Genomic DNA, 19,289 nt, shown 5'->3' with positions numbered 1-19,289 from the left:
AGGGCTCCGGGCCTGCAGGGCTCCGGGGCTGCAGGGCCCTGGGCCTGCTAGGGTTCCGGGCCTGCAGGGCTCCAGGGCTCCGTGCTGAAGGGCTCCAGGGTCTGCAGGGCTTTGGGGCTGCAGGCCTCGGGGGACGCCCGGGAGACCCATGGAGCCCGTCCTGGGCACTTTGCCTCGCCGCGGGCTGGAGGAGGAAGCACCCGACGCCCCGGGGAAGTGTCGTCCGGGCTTGGCCCATCTGGTCCCCGCCTGAGAACCGCAATCCCCAGGAGGGGTGTCCCGGCATACCCTGCCCCTACTAATCCGGAGGAAGGCTACCCACCTTTCTTGTAACCCTCGCGCTCCGAGTGACGGAGGGGACCCTAGGCGCGGACGCGCCCGGCCTCCTGGAGCCCTGGCTGGGATCCGCGAGGCGAATGGACCCTCATCGGGACTTCCAGGCCGACCCGGCCATCTGGTCGCCCCATTGCGCGCGACCAGATGGCCGAGGGAAAGGTGCGACCAGATGGCTGGGACCGGAAGGACTCCCAGCTGCCCACACCGAGCCATAGCGGTAGGGCTCCCGCCTGCCCTTGCAGGGCTCCGGGGCTCTGCACCAGGGTCTCTTGTCCCGGGCAGATGGACACTTGGCAGGCCGCAGGACGTGGGATCCCAGGCCCTGACCAAAAATCAGGAGGCCCGGGGCCGGTCCCTGCTTCTCAACACAGCCAGGCTGGGGAGGTCGGGGAGCCTGCCCAAGCACGAGGGACCCGTCCCGGGCACACAGTCCATGAGGTTGTGCGCTCGTTTTCCACAATTTTCTTCAGAATAGTGCGTAGTTGCGCTAGGCAAAGTCCGCCCAGCCCTACTCAGGATGTGCTCTCGTTTTCCACAAATTTTTTTCAAAATTCTGCTACGCAAAGTCCGCCCAGCCCTAGTGAAAACACGCCCTGTGGCGCGTTTTAAGTTGGGGAAATAATTCCCCTTCAATCCTGAGAGCCCCAGGGGGCCAACTAGCCCGCCAGGTGCTTCCAGTAAGCGCCACTGCGCTGTGTTTCTGAGAGGTGGCCCAGGTCTTGTCCCTTTTTACACCTCTCTGCAACGCAGCTCTGTGGCGCTTACTGGAGGTACCTAGTGGGCTACTTGGACCCTAGGGACACTCAGGATTCAAGGGGACTTAATCTCCTAAATTAAAACGGACACAGGGCGCGTTTGCACAGTGGTGAAGGGATGGGATGGTGTAGGAAAGTGGCTCTATATATACTGGACCAAAGTAAAATCAGCTGAACTACGAATTCCGATTTACTCACCTGTTATCAGGAGAGACCTCAGTGCTGCATCTTTGAGCCCAGTACTGATCCTTAAAAGTTATTGTAACTGTACTTACCAGTAACTTGAATTTCCTTCCATAGGATATCATTGCCTGCTTTTTGCTGAAAAAGTTTCTGTGTTGATTTTTGAAACTTACAAATATTCCTCTAAAATCAGCCAAACTACGAATTCCGATTTATTCACCTGTTATCAGGCGAGACCTCAGTGCTACATCTTTGAGCCCAGTACTGATCCTGAAAAGTAATTTGAACCGTACTTACCAGTAACTTGAATTTCCTTCCATAGGCTAACATTGACTGGTTTCACTTGGAAATTCTTCTAAGTGTGGAGTTTTGGAACTTTAAAATATGCCTCTAAAATCAGCCGTACTACGAATTACGATTTACTCACCTGTTATCAGGAGAGACCTTAGTGCTGCATCTTTGAGCCCAGTACTCATCCTGAAAAGTAATTCTAATCGAACTTACCAGTAACTTGAATTTCCTTCCATAGGCTAACATTGACTGGTTTCACTTGGAAATTCTTCTAAGTGTGGAGTTTTGGAACTTTAAAATATTCCTCTAAAATCAGCCGAACTACGAATTCCGATTTACTCACCTGTTATCAGGAGAGACCTCAGTGCTGCATCTTTGAGCCCACTACTGATCCTGAAAAGTAATTTCAACCGTACTTACCAGTAACTTGAATTTCCTTCCATAGGCTAACATTGACTGGTTTCACTTGGAAATTCTTCTAAGTTTGGAGTTTTGGAACTTTAAAATATGCCTCTAAAATCAGCCGTACTACGAATTACGATTTACTCACCTGTTATCAGGAGAGACCTTAGTGCTGCATCTTTGAGCCCAGTACTCATCCTGAAAAGTAATTTTAATGGTACTTACCAGTAACTTGAATTTCCTTCCATAGGATATCATTACCTGCTTTTTGCTGAAAAAGTTTCTAAGTGTCGATTTTTGAAACTTACATATATTCCTCTGAAATCAGCCGAACTACGAATTCCGATTTACGTACCTGTTATCAGGAGAGACCTCAGTGCTGCATCTTTGAGCCCAGTACTGATCCTGAAAAGTTATTCTAACCGTATTTACCAGTAACTTGAATTTCCTTCCATAGGCTAACATTGACTGGTTTCACTTGGAAATTCTTCTAAGTTTGGAGTTTTGGAACTTTAAAATATGCCTCTAAAATCAGCCGTACTACGAATTACGATTTACTCACCTGTTATCAGGAGAGACCTTAGTGCTGCATCTTTGAGCCCAGTACTCATCCTGAAAAGTAATTTTAATGGTACTTACCAGTAACTTGAATTTCCTTCCATAGGATATCATTACCTGCTTTTTGCTGAAAAAGTTTCTAAGTGTCGATTTTTGAAACTTACATATATTCCTCTGAAATCAGCCGAACTACGAATTCCGATTTACTTACCTGTTATCAGGAGAGACCTCAGTGCTGCATCTTTGAGCCCAGTACTGATCCTGAAAAGTTATTCTAACCGTATTTACCAGTAACTTGAATTTCCTTCCATAGGCTAACATTGACTGGTTACACTTGGAAATTCTTCTAAGTGTGGAGTTTTGGAACTTTAAAATATTCCTCTAAAATCAGCCAAACTACGAATTCCGATTTACTCACCTGTTATCAGGAGAGACCTCAGTGCTGCATCTTTGAGCCCAGTACTGATCCTGAAAAGTAATTCTAACCGTAATTACCATTAACTTGAAATTCCTTCCATAGGATATCATTGCCTGCTTTTTGCTGAAAAAGTTTCGTAGTGTCGATTTTTGAAACTTACCAATATTCCTCTAAAATCAGCCAAACTACGAATTCCGATTTACTCACCTGTTATCAGGCGTGGCCTCAGTGCTGCATCTTTGAGCCCAGTACTGATCCTGAAAATTTTAACCGTACTTACCAGTAACTTGAATTTCCTTCCATAGGCTAACATTGACTGGTTTCACTTGGAAATTCTTTTAAGTGTGGCGTTTTGGAACTTTAAAATATGCCTCTAAAATCAGCCGTACTACGAATTACGATTTACTCACCTGTTATCAGGAGAGACCTCAGTGCTGCATCTTTGATCCCAGTACTCATCCTGAAAAGTAATTCTAACCGTACTTACCAGTAACTTGAATTTCCTTCCATAGGATATCATTGCCTGCTTTTTGCTGAAAAAGTTTCCAAGTGTCGATTTTTGAAACTTACAAATATTCCTCTGAAATCAGCCGAACTACGAATTACGATTTACTGACCTGTTATCAGGAGAGACCTCAGTGCTGCATCTTTGAGCCCAGTACTGATCCTGAAAAGTAATTTGAACCGTACTTACCAGTAACTTGAATTTCCTTCCATAGGCTAACATTGACTGGTTTCACTTGGAAATTCTTCTAAGTGTGGAGTTTTGGAACTTTAAAATATGCCTCTAAAATCAGCCGTACTACGAATTACGATTTACTCACCTGTTATCAGGAGAGACCTTAGTGCTGCATCTTTGAGCCCAGTACTCATCCTGAAAAGTAATTTTAATCGTACTTACCAGTAACTTGAATTTCCTTCCATAGGATGTCATTACCTGCTTTTTGCTGAAAAAGTTTCTAAGTGTCGATTTTTGAAACTTACAAATATTCCTCTAAAATCAGCCGAACTACGAATTCCGATTTACTCACCTGTTATCAGGAGAGACCTCAGTGCTGCATCTTTGAGCCCACTACTGATCCTGAAAAGTAATTTCAACCGTACTTACCAGTAACTTGAATTTCCTTCCATAGGCTAACATTGACTGGTTTCACTTGGAAATTCTTCTAAGTTTGGAGTTTTGGAACTTTAAAATATGCCTCTAAAATCAGCCGTACTACGAATTACGATTTACTCACCTGTTATCAGGAGAGACCTTAGTGCTGCATCTTTGAGCCCAGTACTCATCCTGAAAAGTAATTTTAATGGTACTTACCAGTAACTTGAATTTCCTTCCATAGGATATCATTACCTGCTTTTTGCTGAAAAAGTTTCTAAGTGTCGATTTTTGAAACTTACATATATTCCTCTGAAATCAGCCGAACTACGAATTCCGATTTACTTACCTGTTATCAGGAGAGACCTCAGTGCTGCATCTTTGAGCCCAGTACTGATCCTGAAAAGTTATTCTAACCGTATTTACCAGTAACTTGAATTTCCTTCCATAGGCTAACATTGACTGGTTACACTTGGAAATTCTTCTAAGTGTGGAGTTTTGGAACTTTAAAATATTCCTCTAAAATCAGCCAAACTACGAATTCCGATTTACTCACCTGTTATCAGGAGAGACCTCAGTGCTGCATCTTTGAGCCCAGTACTGATCCTGAAAAGTAATTCTAACCGTAATTACCATTAACTTGAAATTCCTTCCATAGGATATCATTGCCTGCTTTTTGCTGAAAAAGTTTCGTAGTGTCGATTTTTGAAACTTACCAATATTCCTCTAAAATCAGCCAAACTACGAATTCCGATTTACTCACCTGTTATCAGGCGTGGCCTCAGTGCTGCATCTTTGAGCCCAGTACTGATCCTGAAAATTTTAACCGTACTTACCAGTAACTTGAATTTCCTTCCATAGGCTAACATTGACTGGTTTCACTTGGAAATTCTTTTAAGTGTGGAGTTTTGGAACTTTAAAATATGCCTCTAAAATCAGCCGTACTACGAATTACGATTTACTCACCTGTTATCAGGAGAGACCTCAGTGCTGCATCTTTGATCCCAGTACTCATCCTGAAAAGTAATTCTAACCGTACTTACCAGTAACTTGAATTTCCTTCCATAGGATATCATTGCCTGCTTTTTGCTGAAAAAGTTTCCAAGTGTCGATTTTTGAAACTTACAAATATTCCTCTGAAATCAGCCGAACTACGAATTACGATTTACTGACCTGTTATCAGGAGAGACCTCAGTGCTGCATCTTTGAGCCCAGTACTGATCCAGAAAAGTAATTTGAACCGTACTTACCAGTAACTTGAATTTCCTTCCATAGGCTAACATTGACTGGTTTCACTTGGAAATTCTTCTAAGTGTGGAGTTTTGGAACTTTAAAATATGCCTCTAAAATCAGCCGTACTACGAATTACGATTTACTCACCTGTTATCAGGAGAGACCTTAGTGCTGCATCTTTGAGCCCAGTACTCATCCTGAAAAGTAATTTTAATCGTACTTACCAGTAACTTGAATTTCCTTCCATAGGATATCATTACCTGCTTTTTGCTGAAAAAGTTTCTAAGTGTCGATTTTTGAAACTTACAAATATTCCTCTAAAATCAGCCGAACTACGAATTCCGATTTACTCACCTGTTATCAGGAGAGACCTCAGTGCTGCATCTTTGAGCCCAGTACTGATCCTGAAAAGTAATTCTCATCGTACTTACTAGTAACTTGAATTTCCTTCCATAGGCTAACATTAACTGGCTTCACTTGGAAATTCTTCTAAGGGGCCGGTTCCGAACCGGGTCGGAAGGGCACCGAACGTGATCCGGCCGGAAAAACTACGAGCCGTATGCGTGTTTTCCGGCCGACTCATACAGCTGTACGAGCGATCAAGTACGATGCGAGCTACATTAAATTCACCGACTGAGTCGTTTCCGGGTCCGAACCGCTCCGTACGTCTTGGTCGTAAGCTAACCGTGGCGTGTAATGGATGCGATTCATGACTGAGCCAGTACGATGCACGCGTCGGACAGCCTGTGCGAGCCGGAGTGTCCGGCTCGCAAATTGTCCTGGTGGTTGCCTTTGTGGGTCCGCGTCAGACACTCTGTCAACCGCAGCCCTACGACTCGGACACAAGGGGAGACCCATGGGTCTCCCCAATACAGGCATGAACGGTGCGGATGGCACTGACGCGTACCCACTGTAGGGGGCGCACTTGTCGGCGACGTACCCATTCCGTCAAAGAGGGCCCATGTACGTGTCGTACGACCGGCTCCCATTGACTTCTATGGGAGTCCGACAGAACCGAGTCCGGCAGCATACGACCGGGTCGTACTCGCTCAGTCGGACTGCAGGACTCCAGCTCGGTCGGAAAACACTCCGGATCTGGCTCGGTCGGAGTGCTTTCCGACCCGGATCGGAATCGGCCCCTAAGTGTGGAGTTTTGGAACTTTAAAATATTCATCTAAAATCATCTGAACTACGAATTCCGATTTACTCACCTGTTATCAGGAGATACCTCAGTGCTGCATCTTTGAGCCCAGTACTGATTCTGAAAAGTAATTCTAACCGTACTTACCAGTAACTTGAATTTCCTTCCATAGGCTAACATGGACTGGTTTCACTTGGAAATTCTAAGTGTGGAGTTTTGGAACTTTAAAATATTCCTCTAAAATCAGCCTACTATGAATTCCGATTTACTCACCTGTTATCAGGAGAGACCTCAGTGCTGCATCTTTGAGCCCAGTACTGATCCTGAAAAGTAATTCTAAAACTTATGAATTCACCCAGGCACTCTCCTTGCAGTACTCTAATCATTCAGTCAGTATCCAAGTATTCATGCAGCGAGCTACGCACTAGCACATGGACTGCCTCAAACGCCTATCCACTATGCATGCAGTCCTCTAACCACCTACACACTTGTCTTTTGCACCTTCAATTCCCCAGTCAGTATCCATACACTTCCAGCAAACACCCTGCCACTCCTCTTGCACTCCTCTAGTTACCCACACAGCACCATGTACTAATCCATTCACTGCGCCAAAACCCAACCACCCAGGCACTCTTCTTTCAGTACTCTAATCCTTCAGTCAGTACCCAAGAACTTAAGCACCGAGCCAGGCCTTAGCACATGGACTGCTTCAAACCTCTATCCACTATGCATGCAGTCCCCTAACTAACCAACACACTTATAGTTCTGCACTTATACATTCAACAAAAAAACAATATTTCAGTTTCAATATTTTAAAAAACATTTTTATTTCCATTTATATTAAAAATATATAATGTAATTTAAAAAATAAAATATGAAAAAATAAAGTTAAAAAATGGTAGAAAATCAGTATCAAAAAATACATATAACTATTATTACATTTAAAAATTATCATTTAAAAAACCTTCGAAATTCACTGAAAAAACCATAGGTTTCAGACATGTTATAGTTAGGAATTAGCATTTAAATAAACCTTAGAAATTCACTAAAAAAAACATAGGTTTCAGGGCTGTTATAGTTAGCTGGACATTTCACTCGTACAAAACCTTTGAAATTCCTCCGTTATAGTTAGTTCTGCTAACTATAACTCGCACACCCGCAATCCACTGCTGATGATGTCATATTACATCATTCATGACATGGTCAGTGACATCACTGATGACATCACTGATGACATCTCAAATGAAATCACTGATGACATCATCCACTTGACAATCAGATACACCTCATCATACAGTAGTATAACCTTTCATCACTCACTGTAAAATACAGAGTACCATATTTGAATCCATTGACACACCAATGCAAGTTTCTAAAAATCCACTCAGTGATTCCTAGATCTACACACACATCTAATCACTTACCTATAGATTCACTCATACATGCTGTCAATGATCAATAGAACACTATCAAATATACTTATACACCTATATCGACATTACACACCAGCACACATCCTATAATGCAGTCATCCTACTCGCTTATGCAAACAATGGTTCATACTTACATTTACTCAGCTACACACTTCTACAGACACCACTTCATTTATTCATATAGATAGTAACTTATACTTAGTGTGTTTTAAAATAACTATTACAAGTATACAGTTATCCATACAGTCACTCATACAATCACTGAGTCTTATGTATACTTATTTATATACAACAACTGTCACATACACTGCCTTTTATTTTTCTAGTTTGTTGGACATGTACCATTGAGAAATATATTTGCTCATCACCACACCCATAAAGATATTCACTCACCCAAACAACTGTTATAACATGTAGTCTTAACCTCAAATACCTACTGAATCAACTATTCACGCATCTTTGGGCAGTCACACCCCCCACCGAACCACACACACATTCTTTCTCCCATACAAATACTCAGTTAACTAATCAATAACTGATATAGACTTTCACATAGCTAGTAACCAACTGGTGCAGCAGTTTACACAACAACTGACAAAGTGATGCAGATATTCACACAGTTTAGTCACTATCCAATATATTTAGTGAGACACTATAAATTAGTCAAGTAAACAGTCAATCACACTGCTACTAAATCCTCCATCCAGATATTTATATTTATATATCCACTCATTCTTCAATGCAGATTGCTATATATATAATACATATTTAAATATGGAACCAAACCATATTCACTGGATGATGTCATCAGTGATGTCATTTGAGATGTCATGAGTAATGTCATCAGTGATGTCACTGACCATGTCATGAATGATGTAATATGTGACATCATCAGCAGTGGATTGCGGGCGCGCGAGTTATAGTTAGCTGAACTAACTATAACGGAGGAATTTCAATGGTTTTGTACGAGTGAAATGTCCAGCTAACTATAACAGCCCTGAAACCTATGGTTTTTTCAGTGAATATTTATATAGATATATATTTACCTACTGGCAGTCGCCAGTAGGTAGTTATAGTTATGACCTAGTTTCCATAGGAAAAGCGTTTTTTGTTTTCTCAATAACTTTGACGCCGGTTGACAAATGTCAAAACTAGTGGCCCGCTCGGGTCTGCTCCTGTCTTGAAAGTTTTGGGGTGATTCACCAAGCAGGGGCCGAGAAAAAAGGGGGGTCCCAAAACGCGTTTTCCCCATTTTATTTTCCATAGGGAAACTTTAGACACAGCTACAGCCCGAACTGCTGAAAGGAATTACACAAAATTTGGCAAAAAGGTAGTGCTTGGTTCAGAAAGCGACTTTTTTTTTAAATGTTGTAAATCCGTTTAGTAGTTGCTGAGAAATTCAAAAAGTAAAAGTTGCAATATCTTGGGCAGCGGTGAATTTGCGAACCCTCCCGTCCACGAGCTTCACTGTGATTGGCTGCCAACGCTCCAATCCAGGAAGTGTTGGCAGCCATTTTGTGACTCGGATACAGAGTCACAAGAAAACAGAAATAAGGATGAAAAACAAGAAAAGAGGTCAGGATACAGACACTCTGACACCCTAGGCCTGCTGAGGGGTTTCTCAGGGACACCCAGGGCCAAAGAAAGTGTTTTTTTTTTTATATCGTCCGAATTCGCGCTGGGTACCCAAATCCGGATGGAACAATAAAAAATAGACGAAGGGCGGGCATCCGTGCTTGTTATTTTTAAGCCCCCGAGTGGTCCAGGCCCTCGGGGCATGTCGAAAATCTATAGCGGGGGGCCCCCGCAGCCCCGGGGACCACCACCTCCCAGGGCTTGTTTTTTAATGTGTGGGGGGACCTCCAAGGCCCACCCACTGCCCCAGGGCACTAAGTATGTAAATTTGGGGGTCCGTTATGGACTCCGAGTCCTAGGGACCACCACCTCCCAGGGCTTTAAACACTTTGAAAGGGCCTCCTCCTGGAGCCGTCCATTCCTCTGGGGACCGCCATCCCCCAGGTCCGACTCCTGCAGTGTCCCGGGGTGCCCAACCCCGGGACACTGCTGTTTGCAATGACAGGGCAGGAGCTGTGTGGCTCCTACCCTGTCATTGCAAACTCTGCTTTGGATTTTGGAAGTGAGAGCAGGTTTCCTGCTCACGCTTCCAAAATCAAAAACAGATTGCTTTTCCACAAGGGGAGCTGCATGTTAGCAGTTTCCCGTGTTGAAAAGCAATGCCGGCTCCCGCAGGAGACGGGGAGCCAGCGGGACTGTGGGGGCATTGGGGCTCTCCCCCGGTCCCTAAGCATGCGGCCAGGTCCCGGGGGGTGTTGTCCCCGGGGTCCAAAATGGCCCGAGTGGGGGGAGTGGCAGTCCACCCTCCTCCGTTTTTTTTCTTGTTAAAAAAAAAATTATATTTGGGCATGCCCCAGGGAATGGGGTCCCCGGGGTGAATGTAAATTAATGTAGATTAGATGTTTAAAAAAAAAATAAAAATTGGAGTCGCGACCCTAGCGTGGTGCTCAGCTGGTGTGAACACGATGGGTGCACGGCCCTCAGCGCAGCCCCCTGGTGTGAACGCGATGGGTGTGCGATGCTCAGCGTGGCCCCCGGTGTGAATGTGATGAGTGCGCGGCGCTCAGGGCTGCCCCCCTGGTGTAATCATGATGGGTGCGCAGTGCTCAGCGCAGCCCCCTGGTATGAACGCGATGGATGCGTGGCTCCACTTTTTCTGAAAAAAAAAATATTCACATGTAAGAAAACAGAAGACATTATATAATTTTAATAACAAAAAAATAACAAAAACTATTTTTAGGATATTAAACTTACAAAATATCACAAAAACAAAATTACTGAACAAACCATAGGTTTAATGAACATTATAGTTAGAAATTAGCATTTAAAAACCTTTGAAATTCACTGAAAAACCATAGGTTTCAGGGACGTTCTAGTTAGAAATTAGCATTTAAAAAACCTTTGGAATTCACTGAAAAAACCATAGGTTTCAGGCACGTTATAATTAGAAATCAGCATTTAAAAAACCATAGAAATTCACTGAAAAAAACATAGGTTTCAGGAACGTTATAGTTAGTTGGACATTTCACTCGCACAAAACCATAGAAATTCGAGCGGTATAGTTAGTTCAGCTAACTATAACACGCACCCCCGCAATGCACTGCTGATGATGTCACATATTACATCATTCATGACATGGTCAGTGACATCACTGATGACATCACTGATGACATCATCCACATGAAAACCTGATGCTCCTCCTCACACCCTAATATAATATAATTTTCGAAACCATAGACACACCAATACCAGTTAGTACATACCCACTCACTAATTCCTAGGTCTACACACACATCCATCAGATGTGCATCAGATTTTCACGTGGATGATGTCATCAGTGATGTCATCAGTGATGTCATTTTAGATGTCATCAGTGATGTCATTAGTGATGTCACTGGCCATGTCATGAATGATGTAATATGTGACATCATCAGCAGTGCATTGCGGGGGAGCGTGTCATAGTTAGGTATTCTAACTATAACGGCGGAATTTCTACGGTTTTGTACGAGTGAAATGTCCAACTAACTATAACGTTCCTGAAACCTATGGTTTTTTTCAGTGAATATATATATTATTTTTTTTCTTACCCAGCAGCTGGCGCCACCAGGTAGTTATAGCTAAGTCAGCTGTTCTATAGGAAAATCTTGTTTTGCATTGCTAATAACTTTGGCCTTGTTTGATAAATCTCCACTAAATTTTCCAAAATAATGCTACTTTTTGACTGGTTTTGGAATGGAAAGTTGTGGGGTGAACCGTCAAGCAGGCGCCAAGAAAAATGGGGGGTCCTAAAACATAAAATCCCCATGCATTTTCTATAGACTTCTTTAGACAGGGCTACAGCAAAAACTGATGAACAGAATTACACCAAATTTTACAGGAAGCTGGATATTGGTACGCAGATTGTGCTTTTTGTGATTGGGTGTAAATTTATTAGCAGTTTTTGAGAAATTACGGTAAAAACAAATATAGGCATCTGGACAGTTGATGTCCAGATATGCTCCGATTGGCCAATTTAAAGGAGACTAGTCAATCCTGATTGGCTGGTTTCAACCTGAACAATATGTTTTGGCAGCCATGACAATGCTCAGAGACTTGGTCCCCGTGTCTTGAAATACATTTTTAAAAATGTAGTGGGGCAGAGTGAGCACACTTAGACCACAAAGGGCATGTGGCGGGGGGTTCACAATGGGACCCCCCCATATTGGCTGGCCACACCCTGGACAACATGATGGAGCAGCTGGTACAGGACTCAGAAACATAGGCCACATTGAAATGCATTGTAGTGAATGGCAGGGTTTGAGGGTGACAAAAAGGAGCATGTATAAAAGGTGATAACTGATTTTAGTGAGAATACAAATTATTTGTTTTTAGTACCATACCAATTTTAGGAATTGTGGTATGTTCTAAGCTGATTTTACCGTGTGGAAAATGCTGATCTTCTGCTGGGATCTCATGAATCATATTTCAGAGAAAACTGTTTTCTCATGTTTTTCTCATAGGCGTTATATATGGTGATCCAGAAGCTAAAATGAGAGCATATTTTCTGTATATTCCAGCCCTGTCAAGCACCATGCAACAGGTGTTAGACTAACATATTTTACTGCTGGTGTCTGCATCACCACACTAAAATGCATTAGTCATGTATATTGTAGCTCACAGAAGACCTTTGAGATCCTCTCACTGCCATAATGCTGCCCTGCTGGCTGCCCAGGTTTGCAATTATGCTCTCACACCCAATTTATAAATATTGGGAGAGCATGCAAACCTCTACTTTAATAAAAACAAACGGCCCTGCAGGATGGGGTCCCCAGGGCCTAACAAGGCTCAGGGAGAGCAACTATTTAGGTTGTGGCCCTGGGGGATGGGGTCCCCAAGCGGCCTTCCTCCCCTTTGATTTAAAAAATGGCCCTGGAGGATGGGCTCCCCAGGACCTTAAAAGGACTTTGGGACTTAGTCCCCTATCCTGAACTTTTTAAAAAAGTGATATAATGGAGCAAGGTAGGGATATCTTGCCCCCATAGACCCTGTGGGGGAGACTCAGAAGAAGCCCCTCTGCGACCAAAATAAAAAATAAAACGCAATTTTTGCCACGATCACTCAAGACTTCCTTGGGATTGGAAAGAAAAAAAAAGTGGTGGCCCAGGGCTGCATTCTTTAATTAAGGGGAGGGGTGCGCTTGGCCGTTTTCAGACTCAGGGACTCCATCTCCCAGGGAACAATTTATAACTATGGGGGGGCACGCGGCCCACCTCCTCTTTAATTTAAAAAAATGGCCCTGCAGGATCGAGTCCCAAGGGCCAAAAGAGTCTTGGGCAGAGGGGCCAAGTGGTCTTTCTCATCTTCGATTTAAAAAATGGCCCTGGAGATGGGCTCTCCAGGGCTTTATAAGACTAGAGGAGGGGGACTGTGTGGCCCCTTCCCTTTATTTTAAGTTGTGGCTCTGGGGGATGAGGTCCCCAGGGCCTAAAAAGGATTGTGGGGGGCACAAGCCTCCCCTCCCTTTTAATTAAAATAAAATGGCCCTGGGGGATGCGGTCCCTAGGGCTTAATAAGGCTTGGGGACGAGGGCCATGTGGCCCCCTCTCCTTTTCATAAAAAAAGGGCTAGGGGATGGGGTTCCCAGGGTCAACAGGGATCGTGGAGGGAAGTCATGTTGACCGCTCCCTTTTAATAAAAAAATAGCCCTCGAGGGCCTAAAAAGGGTTATGGGGGGGGGCTACGTGGCCCTACTCTCCTTTCATAAAAAGGCCCTCGGGTATGGGGACTCCGGGGCCTAACAAGGCTCAGAGAGGGCTGCCATTTGTCCCCTCTCCCCTTTAAAAAAAAGGACCTGGGGGATAGGGTCTCCAGGGCCTAATAAGGCTTGGGGAGGGGGCACCTAGCCCCTCCCCTTTAAAAAAATAAGGTCATGTGCAGAGGGACATTGGCTTTACATATGGTAAAAAATATTACTATACGTGAAAAAAACAGCCTAGAAATTCACTGAAAAACCAAAAGTTAGAGGAACGTTATAGTTAGGTGAATATGTCAGTGACAACATTAACGTTTTTACATAAAAAAACTGAAAAATTAACCAGTTATAGTTGACAGAGTTAACTATAACATGCGCTCTGCCATACCCTGCTTATGACGTTACATATTTCATCACTCATGACATGTTATATAACATCATTTATGACATCACTGATGACATCACTAATGGCATCATCCAATGAGTGTGTTTGTTTTATAGTTTGCATAGTGGCGGGTAACTACCATATTACTTTTATGACTTAAATGTTATGAATTTGAATTCACTACCAGTAGGGAAACTTATTGTAGAGTGGGCACCGTTACTCCTCTATACTTAAACTGAGCAGCCATAGAGAGGCAATCTTGCCTTCCCCACCATAGAGTCACACTACAAAGGCTGGAGGTTGGCATTCTAGCAGCCAACTCCACCTGGTTTTTAAATGACAGCTGCGGGCCGGGCGCACAGGAGAGAGCGTTACATATGGAAGCATAACCTCATTTGCTTATCTAACTATCTGTGCTATTCTGCTATTTTAACATGTCATATGTTTTATGTAAATCAATTGCCTGCTTTAAGTGTTATGAATTTGAATCACTGCCAGTAGGGAAACGTATTGTAGATGGGGGGGGGGGTACCGTTACTCCTTTATACCTAAACTGAGCAGCCATAGAGAGGCAATCTTGCCTTCTCCACTATAGAGTCGTGCTACAGAACCTGGAGGTTGGCGTTCTAGCAGCCAACCCCACCTCGTCTTTAAATGACAGCTGCATCCTTGGTCCGCCAAAGGCGCGCCAAAGGCAAACCTGTCTGCGCCCGTCCGCGCCCGAACGGGACGAGGGGCCGCGAACCCTGCTCTATCCAGAACAGGTCTGTAAAGGTACTCTAAATATCAGCTATTAGCGACTAGACCACCGTCAAATCCCCTATGTATTCTCCTGCTGGGGGTAAATAACTTGCATGAACTTAGAGAAGTTTGTACTCAGTGCAGTTTTGAGGTGGACAAAAATATGGTTACACCTATAGTATCCCCCCAGCAGTCAGAAGCTGCATGGAATATGGGAATAATTAACGCTTGCTCAGTCCCTAGGCATGTCATTGACATTAGAACCTTGTAGAAGGCTGCAGGACGACCGTGAGGCACTACAATTAACTCAACATGTGTCCACAACTACACATGAGAAAGGGCGAACACTGGACCTTATATTTTCCAACAACCCCCAGATTACAGTATCTAAAGTAATCCTGTACCCTGGTCAGACCACTGCCAGATTCTGTTTAGGCTACCGAAATCTGCCCAGCAGATCAAGGTCATGGCCCAGCCCATCCCGACGAGGAGCTGGTCGAAGCTTGATCCCGGAGCCTGGACCAAAGCTGAAGGACACAACCCCTAATTTTTTAGGCAATGTAGAGGAGGATTACCAGCAATGGGAGAGGTGGATTGTTCAGTCATTGGATGCAGGCATTCCAAACATAGGCACCAACCCCAAAACACAGACAAAAAAAGTCCCATGGTACAACAACCATCTTATCTTATTAAGAAAACAATGCAAGAAAGTGGAAAGGAACTGGAGAAAGGAGTATGAGCCAGTGCTCAAAATTTAAATATATAACCTTAATTAGGTCCTATCATAATGAAATAAAGAAAGGACAAGCAAAATTTTATGAGGAAAAAATTACGCAGGCCTCAAACTCCCCGAAGGAACTATTTAAAGTGGTTTAAGCCCTAACCACCCCTCAAGAAAGGAACATCCTCCCACAAGCCACAATAGAAATAGTAATTAAATAGTATCATTCTTTCACAAAAAAGTGACTGATATTTATGACCAATTTCAGGGTACTACCGAACCAGCTGGTGGCAAGAAAACTAATGTCTGGGAATTATCCCCAACTCCAACTCTATCACAATTCCCCAGGCTCAACGAAGAAACTAATTTTAACCTGATAAGGGTAACCAAATCAGGATCCCCACTTGAACCTGCATCTCCATATATCCTATCCAAAGCAATAGATTTCATTCTCCCTTCACTAATGGAGCTACTCAATCGTTCACTCGATGTGGGTTTGGTTCCAAGACACTGGAAGCATGCAGTAATCAGACCTCTACTGAAAAAACCCCACTTAGATCCAGTAATACATGGCAACCTTCGACCTATTTCACTACTTCCTTTTCTGGGTAAACTTCTGGCGAAACATGTCAAACAGTCATTAGACAGTTATTTAGAGGACAATGACATTCTCTGTCCAACCCAGATGGGCTTTCATGCTCAGCATTGCATAAAAGCGGCACTTCTGGTGGTGACAGAGGAGCTTAAATCTCTGTTAGATGAGGGAGGATCCACCGCTATCCTACTTCTCAACCTGAGCACGACGTTTGATATCGTTGATCATACCATCTTGAAAGATAGGCTAAGGGATGTAGGAATTCAGGATAGAATGCTGGATTGGCTTGTCTCCTTTCCTGAAAACAGATCCTGCCAAGTTATGGAAAAGGTATTGGTAAGCCCCCGGCCCCCAAATCCCCAATAAAAGCCTGGAAATTTGGCTGGATAGAGCCCTTGCAATGGATTGTCAAGTAAACAAATTGTCTGGAATCTGATTCGGGCTACTCAGAATGGTCAGGAAGGGATTACCATTGATCCCAGATCATTTAAGGAAAACTGTGATTCAGTCCCTAATAGTCATGGCCTATGGCATCTCTTTTTATGTGGGCTCACCTAAGTACCTAACAAAGAGTCTTCAGGTCATGCAAAATGTGGCAGCTAGGCTCTTGCTAAAGGATTAAAGCCACGTTTCAGCAGCAGAATCCTGCAAACTGCTCCACTGGTTGCCGATTGAGGCAAGAAACAGGTGAAAATCCCTTTGTATTGCACACGAGGCCATAAAGAACTAAGGTCCAGTGAAGCTCAGAAATCTGTTATCTTCGTATGTGCCAGCCAGACTCTTAAGATCCTCTCAACTACATCTCTTAAGCATGACCAGAGTCAAAAGGTCAAGATGGGGAGGAAGATCATTCGCACACTTGGTACCTAAGCTGTGGAATGGTCTCCCACTCGGCCTTAGATCACTACAAGATTAATCCACCTTTAGAAAAAAAACTCAAGACCTGGTTGTTCCGCTATAGAATGCATTAGTAGGTACGGTTACCCAGTTCAGCACTCACCAGCACGGGGAAGCCCTCGGGCAGCCATGCGCTCTGCAAATCCCAAACATAAACTTAAACATACCTACTTTTCCACAGCCTGTGTCCAGCTAATACAAAACGCATGTTTTTTGTTTTTTAGAGTCTTATATAGTGCGAACTAGACCTGAGAAACCGGGTATCAGAGCACTTTACGTGAGCACCAGTTTCGTTACAGAAAGACACATTCATTTTTGTTAGTCACGGGGAGATTAAGTGATTTGCCCTGAATGACAGGATGTTGAGCGTCGTTGCCGAGACTCGAAACCAGTTCCCCAGCTTTGAGGTCGACCGTTCTAGCCGTAAGGCTACATCCTCTCCAAGTGCTCCTAATGCATCATAGATGTGTTGATGTATTGAATATGTTATAAATCTTTGTATTGAAGAGTAACTCTGTGTGCAGGTGAAAGTTGAAAACCTGTGTTTATTATGTTACAAATAAGCTTTTTGGTACTGCAAAAAATGTTTCCAGCAGGGCAAAGATTCTATATACTATATACTAATTATTGTAAGTAGCCTTGAGTCATTAGGCAGAATCATCTAGGCATGACAATTTCTACTTAACATAGAAGACTGTGAGCACTCAGAAGATGGGCTGTAAAGTTTTCACCACAGTATGAAGGCTGCAGGTAGTATGATCTTTAGTACATCCAGACCTCGGTTATTTTAAGTGAACAGTCGCTGTTCGGACACGTTTTGCATAAAATGTACACTGTTCTTAGTAGATAATTTTTAATACTCTGTGGTGTATTTCTCAAGAGAGTTTCTCTGTCTGCAAACAGTGTGGCACAGAGTAAACTCTCTCCATAGAGTAAACATTGTTAACAGTACCCACTTTCTACTTATATCCACTTATTTTCTCAATGTAGGTTCAAAAACTGTCAGGGGTTTGATACAGGTAAAGGTTGTCCGTAGTAGGGCATTGGCTATGCAACATGTCTTCAGTATCTAGAGGAACTTAGTTTTCCCTGAGCAACTGTATCCAGATGGAACACCATGTGCAGAATAGATTACTCTTTCATCTGTGGTTCATAGTCAACATGAACTCAGCTACCCATGAAGTGTATGGTATAGGGTCAATGTTGCACATAAGACAAGCTTGCTTTACCTATGGGGGTTGTATGTATGATAGCAGTAATGATGCTGCATATTATTCTGAGCTTACTTTCATAGCTCTAATGCTATATCCGTTTATAGAGCAATGTGTACAAAATAAGCTTGGATGATGCCATCAGTGATGTCTGCAATTATGTCATTTGCGATGTCTGTCATCCGTAAAAATCATAAATTATGTCATAGAATGTCATGAGTGATGTAATATGTGAGGTCGTAAGCAGTGCTCTGCTAACTATAACAAATTAATTTCTGTCTTTTTTTTGTTCAAAACGGTAATGATGTCATTGACATATTGACCTAACCATAAGAGTGCATTATCCTTTGTTTTTTTCAGTGAATTATATATATAAGCAAAGGTCACAAGTACATTATAGTTAGGCTCACATTTCACTCATACAAAACCAGTGAAATTCAGCAAGTTTAGTTATTTGAGCTAACTATAATTTATGCCCCCGCAATGCACTGCTTAAGACCTCACATATTACATCACTCATGACATGGTCAGTGACATCACTGATGACAACGGCTGTGGGCTGCTTGGGTTTGGGTTCATGTGGCTGGGCTGGTCACAGGACCTAGTAGTAGGCCATGCATGGCACTGGTTATAATAATGTGTGTGGTGATAAAAACATAGAAATTCACTGAAGATCACAGGTACATTATAGTTAGGTTCTGAATATACTTGCACAAAACCCTAGAAATTCAGCAGTTATAGTTAATTCAAGTAACTATAACTCACGCCCTCACCATCCACAACTAATTACTTCACCTATTACATCATTCTATGACATCATTGATTTTATCACTGCAACATTTGCAATAAAATAATTGATGAGAAAACTGTTACCTTAGAGTGCCGATAAATTATGCCAAAAGGCAGCTGAGAGCTCTGGGTAGTTCCAAAGTTTAGATGGAGAGCAGCTCCTGTATGCTCCATACAGCACCAGCAACACTCTGGATTTGCTCACCTCAAATGTCTGTTTTTCTAGCAAAGTTTTTAACCATAGGACTGGCACAGTGCCATCCACACTGAGCTAAAAAAGGGACATACTGAGGCCACC

This window comes from Triturus cristatus, chromosome 12 (genome assembly GCF_964204655.1).
Source record: "Triturus cristatus chromosome 12, aTriCri1.1, whole genome shotgun sequence".
Taxonomy (NCBI): Eukaryota; Metazoa; Chordata; class Amphibia; order Caudata; family Salamandridae; genus Triturus; species Triturus cristatus.
Note: the sequence above shows the minus strand (reverse complement) of the source record.